Source organism: Onychostruthus taczanowskii, unplaced genomic scaffold, assembly GCF_017590055.1.
Source record: "Onychostruthus taczanowskii isolate IOZ18803 unplaced genomic scaffold, ASM1759005v1 scaffold11, whole genome shotgun sequence".
NCBI lineage: Eukaryota > Metazoa > Chordata > Aves > Passeriformes > Passeridae > Onychostruthus > Onychostruthus taczanowskii.
In genome coordinates, this window is record NW_024497629.1 from 1,180,978 (window position 1) to 1,197,275 (window position 16,298).

At 40.5% G+C, this 16,298-nt stretch overlaps 1 protein-coding gene across 1 annotated transcript in view; it reads right to left on the reverse strand.

Moving 5' to 3' along the window:
* FKBP1B (FKBP prolyl isomerase 1B) overlaps positions 1 to 16,298 on the reverse strand; it is a 44,845-nt gene that overhangs the window by 4,308 nt on the left and 24,239 nt on the right. The window lies entirely within an intron of this gene.

A 16,298-nucleotide genomic window follows, 5' to 3' on the forward strand; every position in this document is an offset into this window, starting at 1 on the left:
GTTGCAAAGAACATTAACAAGTCCAGCTTTGAAACAAAATGCTGAGAAAAAGGGTCTTTAAGATCCAGTATCAAAGATACAGTCTTACTAGCTTCTTTCTATTAAAGCAGTTATATTAACAGATCAGCTTGATGCACAAATTTTATTTTTCGGTGAAAACCATCAATATTTGTCCAATAACAAAGAGACATATTTTGCTTTAAAAGTCTGTACTAGGAATCAAAGGTAAATATGAAGAGATGTGCCAGAATGAAAAACTGAGACTAAAAAGGTAGGATTCATTTTGCCAACTTTTAGGCTTCTAAGATGTAGCCAGCTACTTCTGACCTAATTACTCAGAGAAAACAGATAATCAAGTCAGAGAAAAATGCACTTTCAGGGAGCAATTAATTTAACCAAATCTAGGGATGTACATTAGGACATAATGAATTACATCCAAGCAGTGCCTATTTCTGTGCAAGGAATAAAGGGCAGTCCAAACAACAGCTCAGACACAGATATCTCCAAATTCCTTAGTAGTTAAATCAGTGGCAATGGAGTTCTTGACTTGCAGTTATGAGCACACAGTGTTTGATTATTCCAGTGGGGTTCTCTGTCCAGATATTTTACATCAATATTAAAATCAAATGCCATATTAAGGCAAATTAGCCATTAGCCAAGTCCAACATTTGTCCAAGTTGGTCTTTCAGACACACCTATGCATGTGCTCAAGGCCTTAGAAAGAAAACTGTGGAGCAACCTGCCCATCAGGAATGTTTCATAACCATTATCATTAGTGCCTGATATAATCCTTTAGTTTTTCAGAGTAAAATAGTGAAGTGTTGTATGTGTGCTGCTATGCAAGTACACAGAATCACAGAACCACAGAATCAATGAGGTTGGACAAGACCTCTGAGATCACTGAGTCCAACCTTTGACTCAATACCACCTTGTCAAACAGGACACGGAGTGCCACATCCAGGTGACTCCACCACCTCCCTGGGCAGCTCATTCCAATGTCTAATTACCTGTTCTGTGAAGCAATTTCTCCCAATGTCCAACCTAAACCCGCCCTGGCACAGTTTGAGGCCATTCTCTGTTCTGTCCCTTGTTCCCTGGGAGCAGAGCCTGACCCCCACCAGCTGCACCCTCCTGTCAGGGAATTGTGGAGAGTGATGAGGTCCTGCTGAGCCTCCTTTTCTCCAGACTAACACTCCCAGCTCCCTCAGCCACTCCTCATAGGATTTACCCTCAAGACCCCTCCCCAGCTCCATTGCCCTTCTCTGGACTCACTCCAACCCCTCAAAGTCCTTCCTGAACTGAGGGGCCAGAATTGGACATAGAACTCAAGGAGTGACCTCACCAATACAGGGGGAAATTCACATATACTGTGCAATGTATCAGCTCAGTGATATCCACAAACCCTCCAGGCAGGCTGGGAAGCCACATAAGCTCCTGAACAAGGTTTTCCAGCTAGAGACTAAGATGGATTCATTTATAATATAGAAATTCAGCCTGTACTGGGGGAGGGGAGGCAGGGAGAAGCAGCTCAGGGGGAACTCTCAGGCATATAATATAATCCTTTTTGAAGTATTTGATCTTAAATTTAAGTGACAGTCCTTCCTCAGAGCACTTTTATTTTTAAACACGTCATAAAACCTTATGATTCTATGAATTGGAAGAAGACTACTACAGAATCCCAATATTAAATAGTTTTAATATCAAAACTTAGTATTGCCATTACAGTTTGCATCTTCAAAGCAGTACGCAAACATTAATTACTCTTCACATTAGCCCTAGGATGTAAAGAAGATATTTATTACAAAATAGCCTCAATCTGAAAGTTCAGATTCAGATGCAAAGTTCCACAACACTTTATTATGCATTCATTTCACTTTGCAACTAAATCCTATTAAAGCTCTTAGCTTAAAGTCCTGATGGTTTATGAAACACCCCACATCAAACTAGCGATAGAAGCAGAATTAACTCTTCAGAGATTCTGACAACAGCTCCTAGACAATGTTTCCCATTTAAAGCAACATTTCCATCTTCTCATGAGCTTCCTAGTTTGATACACCATTTAAAAACTAATTCATTTCACTAGAAAATGCCCATAGAAGATGTGTTAGGCCTTGTAGAAGAAATCAGGCTTTGCTATATTTACAGGAACATCCTGTTTTCAGCAACAACTAAAAATTCATGAGGTTATGGATTCACAAATGTAACTTCCTCTGCCATCACCTTACTGCTTTTGGAAGACAAACTGGAATGCAGAGTCAAATGTGTCTGTATTCACTGAAGCTCAGGCAGGAGGGTCACTTTTTATGTGAGTGCCCTTTAAATGCACATCCAGTCTAGAAATGAGTCAGAGACTCCATGTGCCCTGAAGAAGTTCTGATGTGGATTTAGATGTGAACTTTAGATCATTTTATCTCTGATTCTGAGAGTTAGAGTTAGCTTTGCAGGCTCCTGGGAGCTAAAACAGCACAATGCTTTATTTTCTCTCTTGCTAATGCACCAATTGATTTTTTTTTTTGTGAAAAAATTGATTTAGTTAATATTCTTCAACAAGGATGGATGCCCATCTTTAGCCTACATCTTTATTTATCTAGCTAATAGCAAGGAGAAAAAAAACCCACAATCTGGAACACAGCAACAACATTGTTTTGCAAGTCAGAACAATCAATAAGAGTTTTGACTGAGCAAGGACATCTAGATGCCTATAAGGCTACTTGTAAAAAAACCCTTATGTTTCTGAAAGGGAACAATCATCGTATTAAAATAATTAATTGTACAAACTTGGTTATCAGAATATGGCTTGGATTTCAAAACATTCTGATCTACAAGACATCCTAACTGAAAAACAGGTTTTAAAAATTAAATGGATGTAGAAAAGGAGACATTTCAGATCACGGGTCCTACTGAATCACTGATGTTCAGCTCATTGAAGTTGCAGATTAAAGAGTAGCTGGATCATTTTATTAAGGAGCAAGACCACAGATTCACCCAAACTGCCAGGACTATAATGCCATTTGGGCAGTGAAAACACAACTTCAGGAGAGGTTCAACACAAGTTATTACTTCTTATTAAAACACAGGTGTGCCTGCAGCTGTGTCTGCACTGCTTTTTAACACTGCATTACTTTAGCTAAGATCCCATCACTGAAGTCTATTTCCTAAGGGGAGAGGGCTAATGAAATGACACTGTCTGCACTTGCCTAATAATGTGTGAGTGATTCTTTGAGCCAGTTTCAACCACATTTGGCAGAGGAATAGGGATCATACCAACATTAAGACCCTATGCATGTGATGAAAAAATTCTGTGTAGAAAGAAGAGCCTGTAAGAGCTTCTACCAAGAGAAAGACTCAGTCTTTGTTATCAGAGAAACTCTTTTATTGAAGAGAGGTTAGGAATAGAAAGGCTGGACCACAGCCTAAGTTTCTTTTTGATTACTTTTCTTCTTTCATCTGAGAAGAATTCAGCTGGGAATATCAGCAACCACACAGCACAAATCCATGGAGTCATCCCAGCTGTTAAGACACCTAATACACCTATTGTCCAAACAAAACCCTGCCCCAAACCATGGCCAAATTGTTATCCACACAAAGGATGGATGGAGAGAGAACAATGGAGGCCATCCACGGATATTCTGTAAAGATTCTGTGCCTGAACCTGGAAAATTCATGTGTAAATTCTACTGCTAATGTTATCCACTTCAAAGGTACAAACTGGGTCTCAACCTGGCATCTAGGCTACTCCTATGGTTAATGGAGAAGGAGGGGTATCTCCAAGAATGATTCATCCCACCCAGTTTTAGATGTTAGGGCTGAAATAACCTTCTGGAACTGTTTATCATTCTCAGTCAACTATCTTAAAAAAGGAAAGGTACCTTAAACCAAATGCTAGACTGCTAGGATTTTATAGGGCCCTGGAGAGGCAGTATGAACTCAGCCATCCATTCCTAAATGAAACAGGCAAAATTGGAACCCAGGCTTCACTGACTCCAGTGTTTACTGAATTATTTGTCTCTGCAGTGTTGACAAATTCTGGGAATCAAAAGATGAAGATCCTAATCCAGGACAAATGTATTGATTTCACTAGTTGTTCTCTCTTATCCTGTACAATGGGATTCACTTACCTCACAAGTATTGAGGGGATAAACTGAATTAAATAGGCGACTTTCAAAAACCAGCATCATCCATCTAGAAAGTACTCTATTTACATATTTTTTCAAACAGTAATTACCTGCAGAATGTAAAGGCAATACATATTCTTGAAGACAGCTACTTCCTGAACACTTTTTGGCAGCAGAAAGAGAGACAGATATTCAGAAGTTTCTAGGACACTATCCTATTTCATTTTATGTAGACCAGAGGTCCTTCAGGACAGGGACTATATTCTGATACTGCTCAATGCCTTTCCAATTATGCCTTCTAATCAATTTGTGCTGTTAGGAGCATATCTTTCAGTTTGGTTCCTAGGACTTTCTGAGGAATTTATGTTGCTGTGGGTTAAGAATTTTTTATCTCAAGTGTTTATTTTTTTTCTTCATAAAATATATTGTTTCTATGTCAAAATATATCCATATTCTGTCAGGAGAATATCATAAAGCCTGGAAATTCTGATCTTCCCCCCATTTACAACATGCAACTATTAGGCTGGAAGATATATTATCAGAAATGTTCTATAACTGCACAAAAGTCCTTGTGTGAACATTGATGCCTTCCCAATGCACAGAGGAAGGTACAGTTCAGCACAATCCCTGAAGTGGTGGTGGGAGAAACACATCCATAAAGTCACAAATCACATCCCAGATTGATTCACACCAGCAGAATTCCCCTGTATTTCCATTTTACACTGAAATACAATAGATCAGTTGTCTTCAGAATTCAATTCCGAAATACCGTGGCAAAGCATTCCCTGCATTCAGTGGTGTTCCCACCTTAGCTTGTGGCTGAGTCTCAGGCTAACACAGATGAAAAAAGTGTGGTTTCCCTCAGGAACAAAACCAATTCCCCTATGTCTTGGCGTTAAACGCAGAGATCTGGGCAACAGTTTTCTAGGCAAATACTGTTGGTGCCTTGTGTTTCTTCTTCCCAGGACCTAACTCAGCTCTCCAACACATTCCATCAGAATCCAGATGTGCATCACTCAGACATCTCACACTTCTTCCACCTTACTGTCATTATTATCTCAAAATTCTGTTCACTGTTTTACACATTCTGTCGTAACAACAGTTCCCAGTAACCTGGCCCTGAGCCTGCTCCTGCCACAACACAGCGAGCAGCACACACCTCTGATTTCCTTGCTTTGACTCCCAAAGCAAACTCTTCTGGACAAATTTGTGTCTCATTGATTTTACTGATGGCTATTTTAATGGAAACAAAGAGTGCTGAATGTGAGCTGGAAGATGCTTTTATTCTCTTCATTGTGTTGGAATAGGGACCACTTTACTGTGTCCTGTCTGGGCACTTTGGCAACTGAACTGCAAGGAAGCCTCACTTTTCCAGGGAAAGGCTCAACAACAGAGGTTTAGTATCACTGCAAACACTCAGTTTTATCCTGCTAACATTTTCTCTGCTTAATATAAAAAAAAGTCTTATGTGGAAAAAAGGATTTACTGTCTTAGACTGCATTTTCCTGACAGTCTGCAGCCACTTAAGAAAAAATTATTAATACTTTAAGGGAATTTTCAGTCTAGAGGGATAATAGTTTAAAAAAAGGGAGAAGGGCATAAGCACAACTCTGCAGCATATCAGCCCTTTACCACAATTATTTCATTTTGTCTGGAAAGGCAACAGCAAGGACTTGAATGTGCCATTTGTTGCCATGACAAACCGACTCGAAGTGAAGAAGTGGGAAATGGATAGCGGTGGTGGGCATTTCCCAGTTCCTGCTACTGCAGCACACTTCAGTAATGCTTCATCTTTTGAACACAGGCAGCCTTGCTACTTCATTTTCTTCCTGTATTAGATACTCATATATCTTTAATGTGGAGTAAGAGCAGCACAATCAATTATTTATTATGCAGCTGACAGCGTGCAATGAAGACACAACAGACAACTCTTCAATAATGCATCACCGTGGGCTATGAATCACTGTTGCATACAACCACAAGACAAAATGAAAGAACCTTGCACTTAGCTCGACTTCACAGCCAGGAAAATTACCTGCAATTGTCTAGTTCACTCTGCTGAAAGGCATTATTCTGTCCTAGCAGCTTTAGGGATTTGCATACTTTTAAGAGAAGGAAAAGTAGATTTACCTTCAAGGGAGATATGGGGCTCACTAAGCATATTCTACATAAGTTGTAAAAAGAAAACAATTCCTCTGGTATCCCATCACCTTAAAAAAGTAATTTTATTTTAGAGTTTGATTCTGTTTCTGTTACAAAGTTCAGCTGTAAAATATACATGTACTGCAGCACAAGGCAAATTTCATTTGAATAAGCATGGCAGAATCAGGTCAGTGTGGGAATGCTACTGAGGGGGACGATAGATGTCTAAAGCAGCATTTTAGAGAGAATATATTAATACAGAAATATTTTGGATCTCTTGTTTCTCTATCCCCAAAGACCATATCCTGTAACACAGGGTCTGCAGGGAGAGGGTATGTTCCTCACTGGTCCCGGTCTTTCTGTCCCTACCCTCTGGTAGCCCAAAAGCACAAAGAACAGTTCAAGCATGGCTGTAATACAAAGAAGAGAGTCTGCAAGATTTCCCACACAAACACAAGCAGCAGAGCTGGCCCAAAGAATTCTGAGCACCTAGTGCACTACGAAAACAGAGCAATAAAATAATCTCTTTTTTTTCCATTTTGTTTTCATTCTCAGTCTCATCCTATGCCACATGTATTTCCTTCCCTCCTCCCTTTTTGTTTCATGGTTGTCTGTGTTGTGGGGATGTGGATTTGACATTTTAGCCTGTGGCACACACACAGCTGTGCAGGTGACCTCCCACTGGGAAGTTACACACTTGTGTAGCAGGTTAAACCACACTGAAATAGGTGTGAGTGTGACAGCCACTGTCTCTCAGGCACGAGAAGGGCCCAAGGTGGAACTCCAGAGTTCTCAACACAGATCTGGGGGCAGGTAGCATGGAAAAACATCAGAAAAGCATCTTCAGAGGTTTCTTGTGCAAGCTCTGAGCATGGGTCTGAGATCACATGAGAGGGAACCTGGCAAAAGCACCAGGCTCTTAATTCCTCCTCTGCTCCAGGGAAGAAACTGCCAGAAGAAACATTTTCCAGCCCAACATGACAGTCTTACCAGCAGTTAGGTGTGCTTTAATGATAAGCTGTTCTCAGACTGGGCATTTTTTTTGTTTCAGTTGTCCAGCCTTGCAATATGTTCCCTTCTGAATAAAATTTGTGCTAAAAATCTTCATTTAAGTGCAACATTTCTGATTCCCTTGGCTTAAGGTAGCAACAGCCTATGGCAGATCCACTTATCTCTACTAGGGCACTGAATTGAGGGGCTATGGAGAGAATCACAGAATGGGAAGGGTTGCAAGGAACATTAAAGATCACCTCATTCCAACTCCCTGCCATGGACAGGGACACCTTCCACTAAATCTGGGTGCTAAGGGCCCCATCCAGCCTGGTCTTAAACAATTCCACAGAAAGGGAATCCACAGCTTCTCTGGACATGAGCAAAGACAATAAATATGAGCATGAAAAAGCATATTATTTTTGTATTACCACTTAACACCAAGATGACATGTTGGCTTTTAGGGCATTTGGAACTGAAAAATAACATTTCTCCCCTCATCTCTGGTGAATGAATGCTCTTTCTCTCCCATAGGTCCTTGTTTATTTTATCACATCTCACTTTCTTAATGCTCAGCATGGCTACAGCTCCTTAACAGGGGAGTGTTTTACTGAGACTCATTTTGACAAACACAGCAATCATCTAATATCATGCAAAGGACTCAGCAGCAACTCTATTCTTAAACAAGATGGAGAAAAGGAAAAACATTCTTGGAAAAAGAGAGAAACACACAGGACACAACCAGAGAAGTAAATAGTTTATAAAAATGGGTGTTTACTGAGCCAGTATGTCAGCCAGCCACAGTCAATATGCCAGGATTACATATACTCTAAGTAAGTCAGAGGCAGACACTGCTGTTCCACCATGACCTCATATGTACATAAAACATACATAATGCAGAAGTCCAATGCTTTTCATCCAGGGTGTCCAACTTTTTGATCTAGACTGGTCAGACAACCCTGTAATATCTTATTTTAGAGATGTGGTATAACCTTCCTGGCTGGCATTATGCAATAGCCCCTCCCTTCACAAGTGTTTGGAGAATTCCTGGGGAGTCATCTCCTCCTGCCTGCAATTCCATGCAGAAAAATGAGACATTACTTCACTGACACCAATTTGAGGCCACTATGAGGCCTCAATCCAGCATAACACACAGAGTTTCCAGGGTGATCAGGTGGAACTCACTGCTGTTCACTCAAGGGATGAGTCCCTTGCTGGGATGGAAAAGGCATCTTGATGCTGCACTCTCCTCACTGACATGGACAGACTGTAGACTTCTAGGTAGCTAAAGACAGTCAAGTTTAATTCCACCCAAAATTACTTTATGACAGTCAAGATTAGTGAAAAAATGCAGCTTAAAACCAAGCTGGTTCTGATTTGTGCACCCAATGCCTTCCAGTGGATTATGTTGCCTGAGGTTCTTTAGACTTGGTGACCACAGATCTGCCCAGTCACTTACAGTGTACCAATACACTCAGCAACCCTGCTGCAGGAATAACAGAAGATAAGAGCCCCTTCTAGTCTTTGAATGAACTCTGAGAAGAGTTCATTAACAAGTTACATGTTGGGAAACCCTTACTGTATTGTCAGAAGTTCAGCCTACCGTTAACATCAGATAAATCCAGCATCTACTGAGCAGAAGCTTTGTTGTTTGCTGCAGGACTCTAGTGGAGAAATGTCTTATTTTACTTTTCTAGACCTTCATTTTAAAAGGCAGATGAGATACACTCATCAAAGGGACAAATCTTTCCATGGATGTACAGTTTGCTCTCCCCACCTACTAGGAATGCACATGCTTTCACAAAAAAAAAGAGTATTTTTGCACTATTGTTTTCAATGTAAACAATGTTTTATGTGCTCCAAGGCATACACTGTCAGTGTCATAAATATCACTCTGACTGTAAACTTTGAGTTTGTTCTGAAATCATATTACTGTGAGATTATTTTTTTGCCATGTTTGTTTCCATTTTTTGCTCATCATTCCTGATGTTGCAGATTCTCTTTGGCATGAACTGGCACAGTCCCCCGATATTAATGAAAGTACAAAAATATATGTAACAGTTTGAGATCTGGATCTCAGTAATTTAAATCTACGTTGAATCATGCACTTGGAACTATTCTCCAGAGCAGAAGCCTGCAAGAATATGGAATAGTGTACATTTGTGATCACAGCAAAAAGCTGAATGTCAAAAAGAATAGGTTGTGTCACCAGACAGCTGTGTCAGTATAACTCACCTTCATTTTATTCCCTGTGAAACAAGCATTGTAGTTTCACCAATGTCAGCCAGTCAATAGCATTTCCAGCAATAATATTATTAACCAATGCACTTTGCCTTGGATATCCTGAAAGGCTTCATTCAGTAAGCCTTTAAAGCATCTTCTGAGCCACAGTGGAAAGGAGCTATTAACAGCGCAGTTTGTTCTTAAAAATAGGTCTTTTCCATCTCGAAGTTTTGATCTCAGTGATCTTATAAACGAACTATGGAAAAAGTAGCAGCTGTTATCTTGACAGATGGGTCTCAGGCATTGCTCTGCTGGACATTACAGTCGTCTCTCTGAAGAACAATAGGAATTTCCAAGAGCCTGTATCTATTTTCATCTTCTTAATAAACCACTTGTGTCTTGGGCAATGGAGAAGCAAAATCGCAAAATATACATTTTAGGGGAGGCATTTTCTCATAGAAAGGGGTAAGAAGAGGGATATCACCCATTAGGGACATTCCCCCTGCATTTTACTGAAGTGAGAGACAGAACTAAAATCAGAAGTTTCTTACAGAGGCAAGCGGGACAAGCAGGCACTTCCAGAAGGTGAGACACAGGAGCCTGTGCACCAAGTGAATTGCAGCCGATAGTCAGGTAGCAGGACACAGTAAGTACAAGGATGAACCTCAATTTTAATATTTTTCTAAAATTTAGCATCATCATTTATTTTGGATGCAGAGCTCTGAATCTGGTTTTAAAGACAGAAGGCTGAGGAAGTTCATCCTTTTTCAAGGGTGGTCAGGAGAGACGGTACTGCCGCACACCTTTCCTATTGCAAACACTTGTCAAGGCACTGTGAGTTCAACTCCACCTTAACCCTGAATTTAAACTCATTTTCTTCACCTTTTCTGATGGCATTCTCATCATCAGACAACCAAACACTCAGTGGGATCACCTTCCATGCCCCTTGTTTGAATCATTATGGTAGCTGGAAATAGAGTTAGGAGAAATGAAACAAGCAGTAATTAGGGAAGTCAGTGGCATGGGCAGAGATCTGGATCCCAGTTCACAGACTCATGGAATCATGGAATGGTTTGTGTTGGAAGAGGCCTTGGATAGATCATCTTGCTCCAGTCCCTCTGGCACCTCTCGGTAGCCCAGGCTGCTCCAAGCCCCATCCAACCTGGCCGGGAACACTTCCAGGGATGGGGACACCACAGTCCTTCTGGGCAACCAATCCTTGCTCCCAAGACTTGCTAGATCAGCAGTGCCTGATGTGTAGGGTTTGTCCCTGCACTGCCCTCACTGGCTTCAGTGGGAGTTTGAGGATGGACTGCACAGACCATAACCTTCTCCCAAAAGAAAAAGTGTTTTCACACTCAGGACTGCAGCAAACAAAAGACATTATAAATTAAGCCAGTTTAGATACTACAAATAGAAATAGCAGTCAGTCCATTGACACAAACAACAGAGATAAACATTGCCAAAAATACCTCAACAGCGAAACAGAGTCCTGGAGAGCAACACAAGAACAACACAAAACAGCAAAGCACTACATAAAAAAAAGTATTATTACACCAACAACAAAAAGCCTGAAGATTTCAGACTCTGCAGTGAAATGTGTAATATTATAATATGTAAAAGCAAAGACTGAGATGGTGCATACATTGCATAACTCACAGGGACTGCTGTAGACCAGACTGTGCCCTATCCCAGGTCACACTATCTTTTATAATCCCAGCATGTGTAACTGAAAAAGTAGCATCTATATGAGCAATTTACTATGTGAAGTCAATAAAAATCTGTTCCTAGCAATCAAATGGCAAAAAGCTTCAAACCACAGTATCAAATGTAGAAAAAATAATCAGTGTCCTGTTCAATTTCAAAACTTCAGAGAAAATACAATTCAGGGTTGAATGGAATTAAATATTTTGCTTTAAAAATAATAAAAAGAAAAGCATTATGTTCATCTGAAATATTACATTCTAGGAAGACTTCATTACTTGGTTTTCCAATTACCAGTATTTAAATCTATTTAAAATTCAGCTTGGATGAGGTCTAAGGGGTTCTTGCGCACCACCACCTTTCCAATTACATAACACTAAATATTGTTTAGCTATATCCAAGGTAAAAGACACCAGAGTTATTAAGAAGCAAACATAAAAGGAAAACAGAGAAGTTTAAATTCTTAAGAAGCTTGCTGAAGGGGAGGCATATTAGAGAAAATCCAAGTATCCACATAGCCAAACCAGACAAAAGAAAGGCAGAACAGAGCTAAAATTTGGATCAAAGAAGCTGAGAATTATGTGAAAGGGATACAGTTATCTAGCCTAAAATAATCATTCACCCAGACACTTGGGTATTCTACATTGCCTTTAAAAATAATTGAACAGATCTTCCCTGGCCAGGCAACATGGCTCACTCTAAAATCCGTAAGATCTAATGTTATGGAATGTGCAATCATTCAATTCATTTGAGTTGCTGCTTCAATTCTCCCACTTTGCACAGGAAAAAAAAAAAAAAAAAGGGCTTGTGGCAGTTAATTTCTCTCTGTTTTGGGAACCATTTTAATGCTTACACACGGATCTGCTGATTTACTGGCTGCCTGCACAGGGAGTTTCAGTGATCCTGCTCACAAGGGCAGCAATCATCCAGGACACTGGGTCTTTGGAAATCATTCATCAGACTTTTAAGTATTCTGGCTGTTTGTGTTATAAAACACTTGTCAAGAAAAAAGGGAATAAAATGGGAAATTACAGCTATTATAATATTTACCGTATCAAAAGTCGAAGACAGTCATAACAATTCTGGTAACTCAGTTCTTGATCTATACATATTTCTGTAATTTTTGTGTGCTTTGCCCTTAGCCACAACATCATCTGCCTTGCCTGTGCACTGTGTGCCCTGGTATTTGCCTTCTAGCAGGAGGATTAAATACTGCCTTCTGTCCCTATGGATCTTCACTTTATACTTGCTGTTCACAGCCTTCTTGGAGAAGTGATCACACATTTCAAAGCCCAATAGGGCTGCAATTCAGCAGCCAACTCTCCAAGAAAAAAAAACAACCTGCATATAAATTTTTGCACAGCTTGCAAATAACCTAGTGAGCCCTTCTGTGTTCTGCTCTTAGTACTAAGGTGCCTTCCACAACACAGCCTTTCCTGCAAAAATCTGACTGAGCATCTGACTCTGGAGATTATGACATCAGACTCCTAGAAAGCAAATCTCAAATTAACATTTTGCTAAACAGTTTCACAAATACATCTTCCATCAGTGTTTCCCAAGGGTTTAAAAGAAAGTAGAACGATTCAAAGAAAAGAGAAAAGGTTATTTATAAACCACATGCATTTGGATTGCAACACTGCATTAAGCAGAGAAGTAATTTTGGAGTAAATATAACAGTGTGCTTCTGGTCAGATGTAGTATTTTTTTACTTCTCTTACACCAAATTATGTGCTTAATACAGGCACAGTGCACCCTGCAAGCAGCCAGAACTCCAGCAGTGTTTAGTTGCATCTCTTTTCCCAAACTCCTTTGTAGGACCATGAAACCTAAATATTGGTGCATTGCAGATTGTCATTTTTAGCTGCTGCAATACCCTGTCTTGTTTTGGTCCCTACTGCCAGATGACATCATCTTGTAGCAACTTTTTCAGTGGAACAGCCAATGCTGCTTTTCCAGGATATTGTTGACTAGAAATCCAACAATAGCATATTTTCTTTTTCTTGGGTTTTTTTTTTTTTTGTTTTGTTTTTTTGTTTTGTTTTTTTAAGTCTTCCTGCTGCAAGCAAGACTGAGGGATGCGAAGGAAGAGGAAATTACAGAATCATATCAGCAAGGAAGATCACAGGGGGCCCTGGGATCTTGTGCAGTGATGCACTTACTGTTGCAGTGCAGCCTGAAGATGGATCATATATACACCCAATAAACACATGAACAGTATCAATCCTTCAGAGCTGGTGCACGTGTGGACACATAAAATTCTATTTTCTCACAGCAGCTTGAGCTTTGTGTCATGTTCTCTGCCTAGTAATCTAATAATGGCTGGAGGTAAAGCCCTAGCAGTGAAAAAAAAAAAAAAACAAAAACAAAGAACAAAACACAGAAAGGTCATTTGCCATGCTGCAAAGACAATTTCTGCTGCAAACATTTTGCAGTCTGAGAGCATGACATCTGGCTGTCATGTAACACAGAGTTATAAGGCAAGATGAATTTGTCTTGGCCTCCACAAGTTTGAATTTTAGGGATGCACTGAGCATGTTCAAATCAAATACCAAACTTCCTCTGGGTGAGCTCCAGGATCTATGTTCACTCTTCGTATTGAAAAAGGGCAGGAAGATTTAAAGTACAGATTTTTGTTGGGGTTTTCTGTTGTTGTTGTTTTTTTTTTTTTTTTTTTTTTTTTTTTTTTAAAGCCTAATGCTTTGCACAGCCACTAAAAGGATCTGGAGTTGCACACATGACATGAAGCTGACGGTGAGTATTTCTAGTTATGGCACAATTATGTTTTTACTCTAAGGCAGACAGACTCCATCCCAGTGACTGGGAGAACATGTTATCTGATCCCTAATTGGTTTAACAGTCCATAGAACCTTTTTAGGCTGGTGCCCAGATATGATCTTTATTGCTGTCTTTGTGGTGACAGTGCTACTCGACTCAGTGCCTTGGGCCACGTCTCTGTTTGGTTGCTTACCCCTCAAACATTTCGGCTCAGAAGAGAACACAAATCAGTGTCACCTGTATTTTTAAGGTTACAGGAACATGTAACCCTTGTTCTGATCTTGTTCAGAGCAGCTTCACATCCTGTTGGTTCTGCTAAAGTGTTACAGAATGCAAAGCAGGGGCTCTGTTTTTATCTGCTTCAAAAGCCTTTGCAGAGATTAGGAGGTGTTGCTCTGCTCTCTCCCACCTTGCTATCTGGACACAGAAGTTCTATGCCACCTTGCTATCTGCACACAAAAGGTCAGGTTTCAGCTGGGGTAAATGAATTGAACCTTAAAAAGGTCAATAGAGCAATGTGAGCTCGTACTGGCTGAGGAGAAATTCTCACTGAGCCATTCCAGAGATATGAGACTTGGGATACAGGGTTTTCTCACAATACAGTCTGCTACAGATATTTTCTACTCTCCTACACAGTTTCCCTAGCTCCCAGGATAGTCTATACAATTTCTAGCTATTTTTTTTTTTCCTCACTCACTGTATTTAAAGACAATTTGCCTTCCTGGAAGCCAGAAAATAAACACATTCTAAACCTTTCATCACAAAGATTTTCTAAAATGGAATTACTCTGCTACACCCAGGACTAATAAACCTTGGTATTACAAAAGATACAGTGAGAATATCTGCCCACAACTTATTCTTAACAGTAAGAAACATTTTCTTCACTTGTCCTTGTACCAAGAGTCCACTGAGAGGGTAGGAAGGAGAAATGACAGAGCTTCTCCCAGTGTCCTTGCACATACATTTTGAAAGGACCAGAATACAAGAGAGATCTCTGTGGTTTCATTTGTGTGAAGAAAAAAAGAGGTGTGTATGAGACACAAAAATAGTTCAGTTTCAACACTTTTTACTGCAACAGCACAACATGACATAAAAATTAGTGTGTTGGCTGAGCATGATAAAATGAACATGTTTCATTACCTTTAGATAATGACTGTATTTTATTTTATTTATCACAAATTCAAAGAAAATTCAGCGAGGTTTATTTTGGCTGGTTTGCTGCATTGGTGTGTCTGCTAAATATAGGTAAATCAAACCAGAGCTCCCTGCTCAAGTTTGACCCTATTAATAGAAATATGCATGACCCCGAGACACTCCTACATTAGTTAGTCTGAGTCAGGGCAGACTCCCTGACTCATCCAAATTGCATTTCTCATTTTGGGTAACAGTGGATGGATGTTACAGGAGGGGCAGTAAGCGATACTTGTATTAACACCTTCATTTTTGGAAATTCAGTGTGCCTGCTACAGGCAGCTTGAGGAAGGAAGGCAATAAATAAATAAATCAAACTCTGGCTTGTATAGAGAAACAGCCATCCTTCCCCTGTGGGTAGGAAAAGTGTCAAGGAACAAATTACATAGCGGGTACAAAAGGAACAAAACCCCTCTATCCTGCTGTTTGCTTGCACTGGCACATGCCATTAAATGTGTATGTCTTGGGGGAATGCCAGCCTGCCCCCAGGAAAATCTGGCTCATCTCGAGGAGAGTCATCATTTACTACTGAAAAAAAAAAAGAAGGAGCAGGGGTAGTGAGAGGCTAAGACGATCAGGTTTAACTTTCACTGGCCTGAATCCAAATATGCAAGCACAGGCTTAAGAGAACTTTCTACTGATGTCTCTGTGCCAACAATAGATGTGGAGTGGACAAATATTTACAGAGCAAAAGTGGAGGGAGACTAACTGGGGGGAGACAGACCCTGCCTGAAGTGGTTATTGCAGCGCTCGGGCCGGGTGAGCGCAGGCCGCAGACGGGACAGGAGGGGCTGACCCCGCGCCACGAGATGTCTGCGCACACATCCATGGGCAGCTCCCTTCCCTGGGCATTAACAGCAGCACAGTCACACTACACATCCTACAGAACCACCACCTCGCTCTGGGTGAGCCCAGGCAAGGCTGCCCACGGGCTAAAACATGTTCAAAACAAACCAAATGGTCCTGGAGACCCGCTGGAGGTGTTGACTCTTGTGCTCCATGCCCTGAATGCTCTCTTTATGCATCTCTCTGCGGTCACCTCACGCTATAAGGCTCCCTCCTCAACACCCAAACGTGCTGTACCATTACAGGAAAATGAGTTATTAAATGGATAATTTAGCTGAGAGATGCCACTCACTTTGCCTTTGAAAACATAAA